Raw genomic sequence first — 12,837 nt, forward strand, 5'->3', positions numbered from 1 at the left:
CGGCCCATGGCACACCTGTGCAGTAACCATCTACTTATCTTGATAGGCCACACCTTCGAGGTGGATGGATTATCTTGGCAAAGGAGAGGTGTTAACCAACACGTTTGTGCACAAGATATGAAAGAAACTGTCCTCTTTTGCTCTCAGTTGAGTTCATGAAAAATGGGAGCAAAAGCAAGTGCTGCATTTTGGGCGGTTGGTCACACTGTATTTTTGTTCAGTATAAATTGAATAGTGTATTCATAAATATTTGGTTGCCACTATTTTCCATTACTGATTTTTCAAAATAAAATAGGTCAAATATATACCGTACACGTAATATGAAGAGGGTATTATACATTTGTACAATTTTAACAGACATCGCTGCCCTTTGAGGTAAATCATACAGTAACTACGATGTGACCTGCAACAAATATTTGCTGCGCACCCCAAGAAAAAATATTATAAGCCTAATAGCATATAATTGCCAAAGTCCTTTCTAACTTACTTTCACAATATCAACAAAAGTATGAATGTGTTTGTTAAAAACTGTGTTTTTGCTTCTCTGTTTAGATTCTCAGTCATCAAGGTCATGGTAATCCGGAAACATTGAATTGAGGCAAATGGACTCATTTGGTCAATTTGTTTTTTTTTCTTGTTTTTCCAAAAACGTAAAAAACTACGATTTTTGGCAAATTTTTGCAAAATTAACACCAGAAGGCCTTGTTGTGTTACTCTTTTCTTCTTTTGTTTTATAGTTTATTATTATTATTATTATTGATATTATTATTAATGTCATGTCATGTCATCTTCCAAACCACTTAGCCAATACAGGGTCACGGGGAGTTGCTGGAGCCTATCCCAGCCGTCAATGGGCGAAGGCAGACTACACCCCGAACTGGTCGCCAGCCAGTCGCAGGGCACACATAGACACTGTTACTGAGCGGGAATCGATCCCACGCTGCCCGCACACAACTCAGGCGTGTGTACCACTACACTATCAGAGACTATTATTATTAATATTATTCTTATTATTATTCAATTTACATTGTATTTGGGAAAAAATACACCTTGATATAAATATAAGGAGCTAAAAGAGGGAGAGAAATTTGTAATTCATGCTTTGTTTCTATTTTTTTTTTTTTAAATATACCCTCAATATACCCTAATTTTCATTTCATCTATGTCTCAAACACACCTTTATTTTTTATTTTTTACCCCGATGTAACACAAACAAACATTCTTTTGTTTAAACATGTGCTTGGGTCAGCCATGCACATTTTTGGTGGACCAAAGAAACAAACGTAACAGCAGGGTAAACTGTCATTTAGTCAAAGTAGATATCAACCCAAACAATTTTTTTTCAAGAATAAGTTCACAGCAGGCCCACTAGTTGAAACACGTTAGTCTGATTAATATTGCATTTGTGGAATATGAGTTAAGCAGTTAAATGCCATCCGCCCTCCCCCTTTTTTAGCTATCTCAGGTGGAGGCCATTATGTCACGACCAATCACGGCTCAGCTTCAGAGAACAGGTCAGCCGTGATTGGTCGTTACCTGAGCCCTGAGCAGTTGTGATGTCATTTTCAAGCGGCAGAAGTGACAAAATGGGGGCCCCCAGAGATGGCTAAAAACGGGTGTATTAACTCTATTTCACAAGCCCAATATTTATCATAATGCCTTGTTTCAACTAGTGGGCTTGCATAGAACATTTCTTGAAAAAAATGTTTGGGTTGACTTCCCTTTAAGATAACCATTCTCAAACGAATATGAAATATGACTCAACCTTTTAAGGAGATTGAAGATTGAACAACAAGATGATTTTGGAGTAACCTTGTGGCATTTTATAGGAATTGCTTTTTTGCTGCCAAACCATTTCCTATACCCAGAGCTGGGCAGTCCGTCCCTGGGCCGGACCGGTCGGACCCTCCGGCCCGGCCCGATGCCCATTTTTGGGGCGGAGAGGTGTGGGGTGACAATTTTTTTAAAAATGGCTGGACTAAGCATGGCCGGAAGTTGATTTTAGTCCGGCCCACTAATCGGCCCTCATGCGTGTGACGTGCTCGCGAGGCGGCCAAAACTCATCTCAGCCTACTCGGTGAAAGGCTTCTTTTTAGGTTTCTTTCTAGTCCCGCGTCGGCGCGAGCGACAATTGCCGCATTGATTCACGTGACCGACGCATTGTGCTGTTGGCGACAGTTCTGCGACACATGCCACGCACCCATCAGGAATTGTTGCTGCTCTGATCGGTCTATTATGTCACATGTTGCAATGACATACAGTTTCCCACACGGAGAGGAGAAGAGAGAGCATGCAGCAGGCACCTCGTTGCTGCTGCAAAGCAAACTAGTTAAGAAATGAAATGAAATGCATCGTCTAGTCTTCTTGGTCCCTTTATGGTTGTAGCAGGCACGTTATCCATTGTTGTCGCTGTCTTTTTAAAGCGACACCCCCCGACTTGTTTCAAAACAACTTGTGTCCACGAGTATCTTCAAGCTGCGTGCAGCACTGACTCAAGGATGACGCTGGCACATCAAGGTGGAGTTCATGCACTTCATCTGGCATCTTCCCTGCTTCCGGAAATATGCCGTAGCAAACCTGCTGCGTATAGTGGTTTCCTGGTATGCTTTTATTTTGAAGGCCGTGAAGAAGGGGAAGTGTGCAAAATAAATAAGTAACTTTTTGACTGCGACTTCTGGCTGTCTGTTGGACCCAAATAATTATACAATACGACAAAACCAACCCCGGGGCTCGCAATGGAAGTAAGCACACGCAGTTGGGTAAGTAGTAAAGTACTAGTGGCGCATTTGGAAGCGTGTTTGAAGCGTGTCCACAGCGGGTTTGAATAGTAAATTAGCCAGCTAATGATCCTTAAAAAGCATTTGCCGTTCGCATCCCTCCGGCGGCGTCAATCACAGACCCTTTTTTTTTTTTGGGGGGGGGGGCCGGGAGGTGATACTTTTTACGAATAAGGGCGGGGGGTCGCGGCCGGAAGGGTATCCAGGTCAAGGGTGGAGGGTCGCGGCTGGACCGGCAAAAAAGGGTCAAGTGCCCAGCTCTGCCTACACCACAGAAAAAGTTCCATTTTCTTCTACGATTCTATGATTCCCATTAATTTGACACTAATAAATAATGGAAGCGTTGCAAAATAAACCCAACACAAACACTTTTTCTTTATTTAATCTATGAGTCCTATTTTTCAAAAAAGATTTACCAGCCATCTGCTCTTTCTCTTTGTATCGGTGCAATGCAATACTGTACACATCATGTCCTCCTCCGTGATTCCCATTCCTGTGGATCTGCTCAGACACACACGAAAATGTCATTATTGGAATTTGGCACCACTTAACTTTGCATCAGGGGACCCATTAACGACTGATGCTTTCAAATTTACAGTCAATGAAACATTTTAATCATCTGTCAGTTTTCGTACCTCCGCCAGTGCAATTTCTGCCAAACAGTACAACCTGTGAATGCCATAACTACATTTTTTTTAACTGCAAACTCACTCTTTCTTTTAAATGCAAAAAAAGAGTCGAATTTTACCCCTTCACTTAAGTAAAAGTAACAAATTACAGTTGTGTAATATGTTGAAGCGGAAAAGTAAGAGTTTTACCTATATTTGTGTGTGTGTGTCTATGTATTCTTTTCCACAAATGTATTGACTTAGAGTGAAAAGGAAAATTAATACTCAAGTACAGATACCTAAGAAATCTATTCAAGTGCATAATAGTCAATTAAACATGTTTTTTTTAATCAAAACTCAATATTTAAAAAAATGAACATAAAGCTTGTATGATAATATTGCCAGGTTGGCAAAGCCAAACTACGCAATCACCCGTACGAAGGTCAGAAAGTTGCATTGACTTTTCACTCACTTACATCATTTTCTCTAATGCGCTGTTCAGCCCCTTTTGTTTTAGTATGCATTGTTTGTCCTTGCCCCAACTCTGTTTGGTCATTGAGGATTTGAAGAGAGAGGTCTGAGGTCACAGTGGTCTTGCTTCAAGCTATGACTGAAACATTTCCGCATGTGAATCACAACGCAGGGTTTATTGGTGTTGGAGGGCAATGTAGCACATCAATAATGATGCTCGATCATGACGCCACTGAATGCGCTCTCATCTAAAACAACAAACACACAAAACGTCACCTTATCACGTCAAGAAACTCAGCAATTCTCATTTAGTTGTTCACACATGCCGCTTTGGTACCGGGACCTTGCTCTCACCTCTGTGTGTGCTTTCATTTGCCTGCAGGTGTGGTTGCCATGGCAACAGAGGCCGAAATAGCCCGAGTGAATGGTGAGGCGTCGCCAGGTTGAGTCTGTGCCGTGAGAGCGGGCCGTGACCTCCCCGCGGCCCTCCAGAGCAGAGCGTCGCATTGAATTCGATTTGATTCTGTTTGCGTCTCTCAGCTCAGGCACGGCGAAGCCCCGTATCCTCCGGGCCTCCGCTTAAAATTAGAGAGCTCGCAGCTGTCCCCGGGTTATCTTTTCCTGAGACAGATTCTTAGAATACCTGCGACAGAATTATCCTGAGGGTGACACACAGCCAGGGAGACAATTTTGGGGGTGGCTGCACATCAATTCTTATTTTGAACCGTGACATTCTCCTGGCAGTGCTCCTTTGGTGGACTTGAGTGCTTAATGTTACTGTGTACCGGTATACACACAATCATACACGCACACGCACGTTTCGGCGAACGTGTCACTGCTGCAGTGCTGCGCGCAGTTTGACTTTATACTCGCGGACACAACGTTGTTTTGAAAATGTGTAACAGTTGCATCCCAAGTCGGGGGGCGTCGCTTGAAAAAGACAGCGACATCAATGGCTATCGTGCCTGCTACATCCATAAAGGGACCGAGATGACTAGACGATTCATTTAATTGTATTGCGAAAACGATCTGGTAGGTGGCGGCCAAGGTGGTACGTGCGTGAGTAGCTTCTTTACACACACATACGTGACATAACACCCACTGCCAAACTAGTTTGCTACGCAACAGCAACGAGCTACGTGGTGGATCCTCTCCTCCGTGGCAACAAATTGCCGGGCCGGGCCGGGCCGGGGGAAACTGTACGTCATCGCAACATGTGACATAACGGACCGATCACTAGAGCGAACGCGCATGTGCGCGGCACGTGTTGCAGACCTGTCGCCAACATGTCTCACAGCACAATGCGTCGGTCACATGATGCAATGTGGCAGACGCAGGAGTATAAAAGAAGTAGGCTGAGATGAAATTTGGCCGCCCTGCGATCATGTCACACGCATGAGGGCCGATTAGTGGGCCGGACTAAAATCCACTCCTGGCTTTGCTTAGTCCGCCCCTTTTTTCAAGCGTGACACCCTCCGCCCAAAAATGGGCGTCCAGCGGAGGATGGACTGGCCAGCTCTGAGTTGCGGGTCTCCACGTTATGACATTTTGCATTTTTTGCAAAGAAAGAGGTCACTCAGATGCAATTTTTAAAACGTATTTACATTAAAACCTTTTTTGCCCCTAACAATGCCGAATGTAGCTCGCTACAAAGTAGCGTCCCAGAACCTTTTTCAGTCTCTTTTCTTGTCACACGAGGCAAGTTTGCAAGTTTGTACGGTATTCTTCAACACGCAGCAGTGCAGCCTTTGGAAGCCCGTTTGCTACGTGTTTGGGAGACGCAGAGAGCTGGTGCCGCTGTCCCGCGGGGATAGCGCCTGTTGTCCGTTGCCATCGATGGTGGGAGTCAGTCTCCAAACAAACAACAGAGAGACAATCGTCATCACACTGCATAGATCGCATTTCTCTCATCGGGCAGCCCACTTCGCCCTCATGTATGCGCACTCCAACAGCAAATGGCTGCTGAATGTTTAGTGTGAGGCTGGACTCGGACGTGATGTGTTCGGTAATTTCATTGGTCAGATGTCAAAAAAAGTCAGTGTGGACTTTGGTCCACTGAAAATGACATCACAAACGCTCAGATAACGACCAATCATGGCTTAGCGTAAGAAAACAGGTGAGCTATCATTTTCAGTGACCAGAAGTGACAAAATGGCCGCCCCGAGAGAGGGCTAAAAACGGGTGGATTAACTCTCATTCCACAAATGCAACATTGATCAGAATACCTTGTTTAAACTAGTGGGTTTGCATAGAACATATTCTTAAAAAAAATATGTTTGGGTTGACTTCCACTTTAATAATCATTTGTAAAGAGAGAGTTAAGTCAGGATTCTATATCAAATTAAAAAATAACATCTATTTAAAAAACAAAGTAAAAAAAAAAAGTAAAATCCCCATATTATACGTGCCAAATGTCAGTCACTGACCTTAGTGGAAAATTTTAAGGGAAAATGGCCTTTTGCCACTTACGTGTGTCAGTCACAGCTAAAAGAAGTCAGTCAACAGAAGATAAACGGTTTTTATATTATGATTTGCGGTTTTGTCTAGATTGTATTTGGTTTTGTTTAATGTCTTTCTTTTGGTTTGTTTCATGTCTCGTTAGGGTTTTGTGTCCACCTTTTCTCGGTAGTCTCGTCCTACTCGTGTCTTGGACTTCAGTTGCGGCAATTTAGTTTTTCAGTTTTTTGGTTTGTTTGGGGTTTTTTTTTGCGGGGGGGGGGGGGGCGGGTTCAAAGTGCCTTGTTTTCTTTTTTACTCAAATTAAATACTTTTTGAGAGCAGTCCTACCTTGCGTCCATGCAATTGGGTCCTCTACCCTGCCAGTCCGTAACACTTTGATTCCAAATTTGTATTAACGGTTTGAGCCTTAACTGGATGTACAGCATGCACAATCATGTGGATTCATGTTTAATTTCGTCTGGCTGCGTGCCTGTATGACTTGGAGAGTGTGTATTTGTGTTTTCCAGGCGCCTTGTGAGCCTATTTACAGTAATGTCCCACAGGGCAAGGCGGCTGCCCTATGGAAAGTAAACCCAAAGTGCACGAGTAATTAAAAAAAAATCCGGAGCAAGAGTCCTCCTGGTCATGCTGCCTTATCTCCATCATGATATGTTAATATTTTTCATTCATAGCGACAAGACTCCTTCCATCCATCGTCCAACTGTGCAAAAAATGCTGTTTTTGATTAAACATGGTGTTCGGCAACAGGATGAAAGGGGGTTTATCCAAGCTCGTTTCTGTGTCTCCTCGGGGAAGAGGTGCGCTAGCGACAGCCCCTGTATCAATTACCCCACCCCGCTGACACTACAACAGCGTCTTTATATAGAAGCCAGCAGTGCATGTGTGCAGTGCATGGTGAGTATTGAAATGGAAGAAAATAAGGAGATGAATTGAAAAAAATACAGAGGTTGAACTGAGAGGGGAAGGAAGGGAAGGGTGAGTGGAAAAAAGAAGCTGACAGAGTGCTGCAAAATCAATAATTCAAAGGTCATGGAGAGACAGAGAGGAAAGAGGAGTGCCATAATGTTTCATAATCCTTTATTAACTTGCGTCTTCTGGCCTCCTGCTTTTTCATACTGCAAGGTCGCATTTGGTGGTTTTAAAATGTTTGAATGGTTTTATTGCACAATTATATGAAACCGTATCATACATTTCATATTTTTGAGAATATTTTAGGCTTTACATCTGCACATGGGACAGCACAGAAGACTTAGTGACTTAGTATTTAGTGTACAGCTTCTATTACAACGTACATTTACTGTCCCCTCAAAACAGCTCACTGTGCAGCCATATGTTGATACGCTGGCAGATTTTTATTTTATTTTATTTAATTTTGTGTCGGGCGGCACGGTGGCCGACTGGTTAGCACGTCCGCCTCACAGTTCAGAGGTCGTGGTTTCGATCCCGGCTCTGGCCTCCCTGTGTGGAGTTTGCATGTTCTCCCCGTGCCTGCGCGGGGTTTTCTCCGGGTACTCCGGTTTCCTACCACATTCCAAAAACATGCACGGTAGGTTGATTGGACTCTCTAAATTGCCCCTAGGTGTGATTGTGAGTGCGGATGTTTGTCTCTGTGCGCCCTGCGATTGGCTGGCAACCAATTCAGGGTGTCCCCCGCCTACTGCCCGAAGACAGCTGGGATAGGCTCCAGCACGCCCCGCGACCCTTGTGAGGATAAGTGGTATCAATAATGGATGGATGGATAGATAATTTTGTGCCTTAAACATCTCCTCATGATGCTGGTCACCTCTGCTAAAATCGGCTACATCCTTGTTTAAACAGATCATTCACTTCCACCCCTGAAATGAAATTATTAATAAATATAATTAGTATCTGGTTCTGTTTAGGGTTAGGGTTTCTGAAAAAACTGCAAAAGAAATTACTTGGGCCATTGTTTTAGGAAGGTGACAATATACTGTATCGTATCACTCCCAAACTTAACCGAATCGTATTGAACCGTTCCAGCTTTTAAAGTTAAAAAAAAATAATAATAATATATGATCAAACTGAAATGCAACACGTGTATCTAAATATGTATCGAACTGGCCACTTGCCAGAGATTCCCATTCCTACTCTGAATGTGAACCAAGATGTGTGATGTTTTGGATCATGAGCCATTACTGCTTTGACTGTGACATACTTGCCGAGACTAAGACAATGTTTTGTTTTGTTTTTTATCAGATTTTATAATCATTTACGAGACACTCCGCTATTGTCAGTGGGGGGATCATGAAGTCAGTGTTTCAAATGATGTTCTTTCGCTGTGGCAAAGGTCTGGCCTCATCCTGCTCACAGCAGGATGAAAACATAATTATGTTCAGCCGCGGCGCAAAATATCACCACTTGTAATCGTCTCTGAGCCTCAATTTAACCAAGACCTTTGCTCCCGCTCTCCGTCCTCCCTCGTGTTTGTATCATCACTGAAATGGGGACTCCACAGCAGGCTTGTGGCAAGCACTGATTGACTTTGACTGTGTTTATGGCCTTCACGTGCCTCTACGTGCACCCTAAAATATCATGTATATTCGGAGGTTGGCCATTACAGTAGCGTATGCATTCTGTGTGTTTGCCTGTCTGTTTATTTACAGTATCTCAGGGATGGGCAACTTTAATGCCAAAGGGCAAAATGGAATGACAAAAATACCATTTTAAATATGGACAAAATATGAGCATATGTGCGAAATAGGTGCTCTTAATAGATTTCATTTTTGCTAAAACAGTTGTCAATGCATATATAAAAGATCCACTATCTTAACCCAACAACAATGGGTTTGAAATGAACAACAAATAACCACAAAAAGGCCTACTGTGATTTTTTTGTCCGGTGCAAAGGGCTCTCTTGAAAAAAGAAAATTGCATGCAATTATGGCACAAAACTGCTGAACAAGAAACCAACATTGTGTGCATTTTTTCACAAAACATACTCAAAAATGTTATATTATTGAGGTACTATGTTGGTCCTCAAGACCAAATCCGCAAAATTATTAGGTCTCCACACGTATTATAGGGCAGTAAAAGACACAGTGTAAGTGCAACTAAGCCATGTCTGCCAGCTAGTGGTGAAAGGTGATATTACAAATTAAAACTAGAGTCGACTCCTGCATACTCATGGTTCGCTGCAGGCGGATTTGCATATTTGCAGATTTTTTTTTTCTGTGTTTTTTTTATATTTTGGGTATTTTGCAGTTTTTCCTGGATTTACCCCTCATTTATCCCTCATGTTTGAAGTTTGCAGTCGAAATTGCTGATGGAAGCATGTTTAAAATCAGAGGCAGCCTATAGACCTTGTGCTATTTTTCCCCCAGGGAAAAAAAAGGCGAATGACGGACGACGGAAGGGTACCCACGCTGCTGACGGATGACGAATAACGGACGCTCAATTTTTAGTAAAATGCCCAGCTCTGGTACCAAAGGTAGAATAGCCGCGTGCTATACAAGTGACAGCCCATTTACCAATTGCCCCGGCATGAAAATGAAAATGCGGGCCACCAGTTGCCCATCAATGATCAGTCTATATTCAATCAACATCATCTTTTTACTCTTGAAATGTGGCTCCGTATGGGCTGTAATTTGTTGAGAATAACGAAACTAAAGAATAACGAAATAACGAAAGACCAGCGACCAAAAGAAAAAGTGAGAACTCCTGTGTGCACTCTATACAACACCCTGGACAGTTTGTGGTGGGTTGACATAATGAGATGAAAATTTACGTGGAAGTCGCTTCAATAATGTCATTTATAATTCTTCAGCACAGTACAGCGGTCCCCAACCTTTTTTTTCACGACGGGCCGGTTTCATGTAAGACATATATCTACATACAGGCTTAGGACCACATAAAAGTAAATAATTAAAAATTCAACTCACCATTACGCTGCTGTTGTTTTCTTTAGTGAGGGTCTTGCACATGTTTCTCTTCAACACACCATCTGATAACATCTTGTATTCCATAGCATAACATGTTGTAAGATGGGAGTTGATAGGCATTTCTAGTGTTACAGTTTTTTTCACTGTCATAGTGTTGTGTGTTGCAACAAATATCTCATGATGAAAAAAGTTCTTGTTAACTCACAATGGTTGTTATCTTCATATTGTTGCCCTGGTTCCTCATTGACAGAATCTTTTAAGGCGAGCGGAGATCAGAATAGCCGCAGCTTGCGAGGCTAACGGCTATTGTCATCCACCGCCCGTTTATTTCTTACTCAGACCAGCACAGTCATATGAAGACTGTCACCTTGTGGTTGGATATTTTGCTGCTTTACAGAAATCTTACGCTAGGTTCACACCGCAGGTCTTAATGCTCAATTCGGATTTTATTTTAAAATCCGATGTTTTGGGGTAAGCGTTAATGTTACATTTTAAATGCAACCTCGGTCTTGCCTGCTGTATGCACACATGCGTCAGCCCATAAGTCGACGTCACTCCTGATGTCTTTGCAGAAGTAAATGTGGTCCAGCGTGTCGCGTCGGATCATTTATACAGTCAAGCGATCAGATAGGAGGTAGAAACAAATACAATCAATGTCGAATATATGCAACCTGGCCGTTCAGACCGCGAACGCATTGGAAAAGATCGGATACGTATCCGATATAGGACCATATACAAAAGCGACCCAGGTCACATTTGGAAAAAATCGGAATTGAGCCGTTCAGACCAGACCCACCCGTGACTCCGTCCCTGGTTCAGACTGTCATAAAAAAATCAGATACAGGTCGCATATGGGCAAAAAAATCTGATCTGGGTCACATTTGCCTGCGGCGTGAACCTAGCCTTACAGTCTGCCGATGGCATTAGATGGACTAGTCGATTGGTAGACAAAATGCCCAAAATGCGTGATTAGCGGTTAGTCAACGTCAAGCGTTAATGGGTAAGGCCGACTTGTAATGTGGCCTAGAGACCCAAATGGTTCAACGCCTATTTCTTGGGGACCATGGCATTTCAAATAGAAATTGTGAATGAATTTTATTTTTCTTGTGCTGCACATTTATGTAACTGAGCAGATTTCTCAGAGCCACACATGGTTATTGATGCTGCCACTTTTAACCTCCTACACTCTATCACCCACTCACCATATGAGCCTCCTTCAAGGATAAAAAGGGGGGTAGACCGCTCACTTCCTCTGTCTGGACAGCAGATTTTCCCACACACAAACACAGCGATGTAGATCTTAAACACAGACATGGTTCAACATGGAGACTGCACTGAGCCTTAGGTCTACTGTATGTCTGAATTTCCTTTATTTGACATGTGGTTGAATGGAGGCACTCAGTTTATTGACAGAAAATGAGGAGGAAAGAACTTCCGGCGATTGACAAAGCAGCAAATGTCTGTCGTGTTTTATATTCACCAGTTGGCTTCCTTAAGGTCTTAAATCTAACTTTTCAAAACGAGAGTCTCCAGAGAGCCAAAAAGGCCCATGCCTATCACAGATGAATTATTGGAGTCGCTGTGACAGCCAGGTCACAGAGCCCCTCCTTCTTCCCTTAAGCCCTTTGAGGCAATAAAGCCAAAGAGGTGAGAGTTTGACACCGGCTTGACCCTCACAATGAACCCTTGTTGTGGTATGTCAGAGAGGAGGTCAGGTTTTATTCACGGCACCTGCACTAGTCAGAGCAACTTGATGCCCATCTGGAGGAATGTGCCACACACAGCTGGCATATTGTGACGTTTTCATCAGACTGTTGACTCTTGGCGATGAATGCAAACAGCTGGCGATGTAACATCATGAATATGGATGCGATTGTGCTGAAGGTGCAGCCTCGGAGCTCGGTATGAAGACTCCTTGAGCACTGTGGAGGGCCCAAGTCGTCTGTGAGCTGATGAAATGTCCATCTGTCAGATTCCCACTCATAGCTTGGCCTTGTGTCACGAACAATAGGGCCTGAGAGACAGCTGACATGGTTGACTGCTCTCAGTGTTGGATGCAATTTAGGTGAAAGCTTGGGAAAGTTATGAAACAAAAATTCTATGATTTTCGATGGGACATTTCGCTCCCTTGTGCGAAGCCACAACATGAATCATAGTGCAGCAAAAAACGAAAAAAAATGTCTATAACTTTTAAGAATATTTCCTTTTAAATGATTATATTAAAAGGTATTTAGGTTAAATGAGTCAACTGGATCCAGTTGACTCGTACAAATATCAACAGGCCCACTTTTAAACAATGTACTTAAAGTTATGGCATTTAATGCTGCTGTTGGTGCGTTAACCAGAACGATAACATTTTCCTACTGATTTAAGCGCCTAGTTATTAGCAAGCTTAGCCAGCTAAGCTAACGGGCTAACTGCGCACTCCTGTTTACAATGTTTGTAAAGGGCTATTGCTTTTAACTTTTGAGTGATTGTAAACATAAATCATAAATGGAGAGCACGTCTTCTTAACTGGAACAGTGCTGCTGCTCCAAACAGTTGTTTTAGTTGATAAAAAGAAACATGCTAAGAGCAGGAGAGAAATTCCACTGACTTGGATTTTTTGGTTTGTTTGTTTTG

This window comes from Filicampus tigris, chromosome 1, assembly GCF_054856515.1.
Source record: "Filicampus tigris isolate MCC_2025a chromosome 1, RoL_Ftig_1.0, whole genome shotgun sequence".
Taxonomy (NCBI): Eukaryota; Metazoa; Chordata; class Actinopteri; order Syngnathiformes; family Syngnathidae; genus Filicampus; species Filicampus tigris.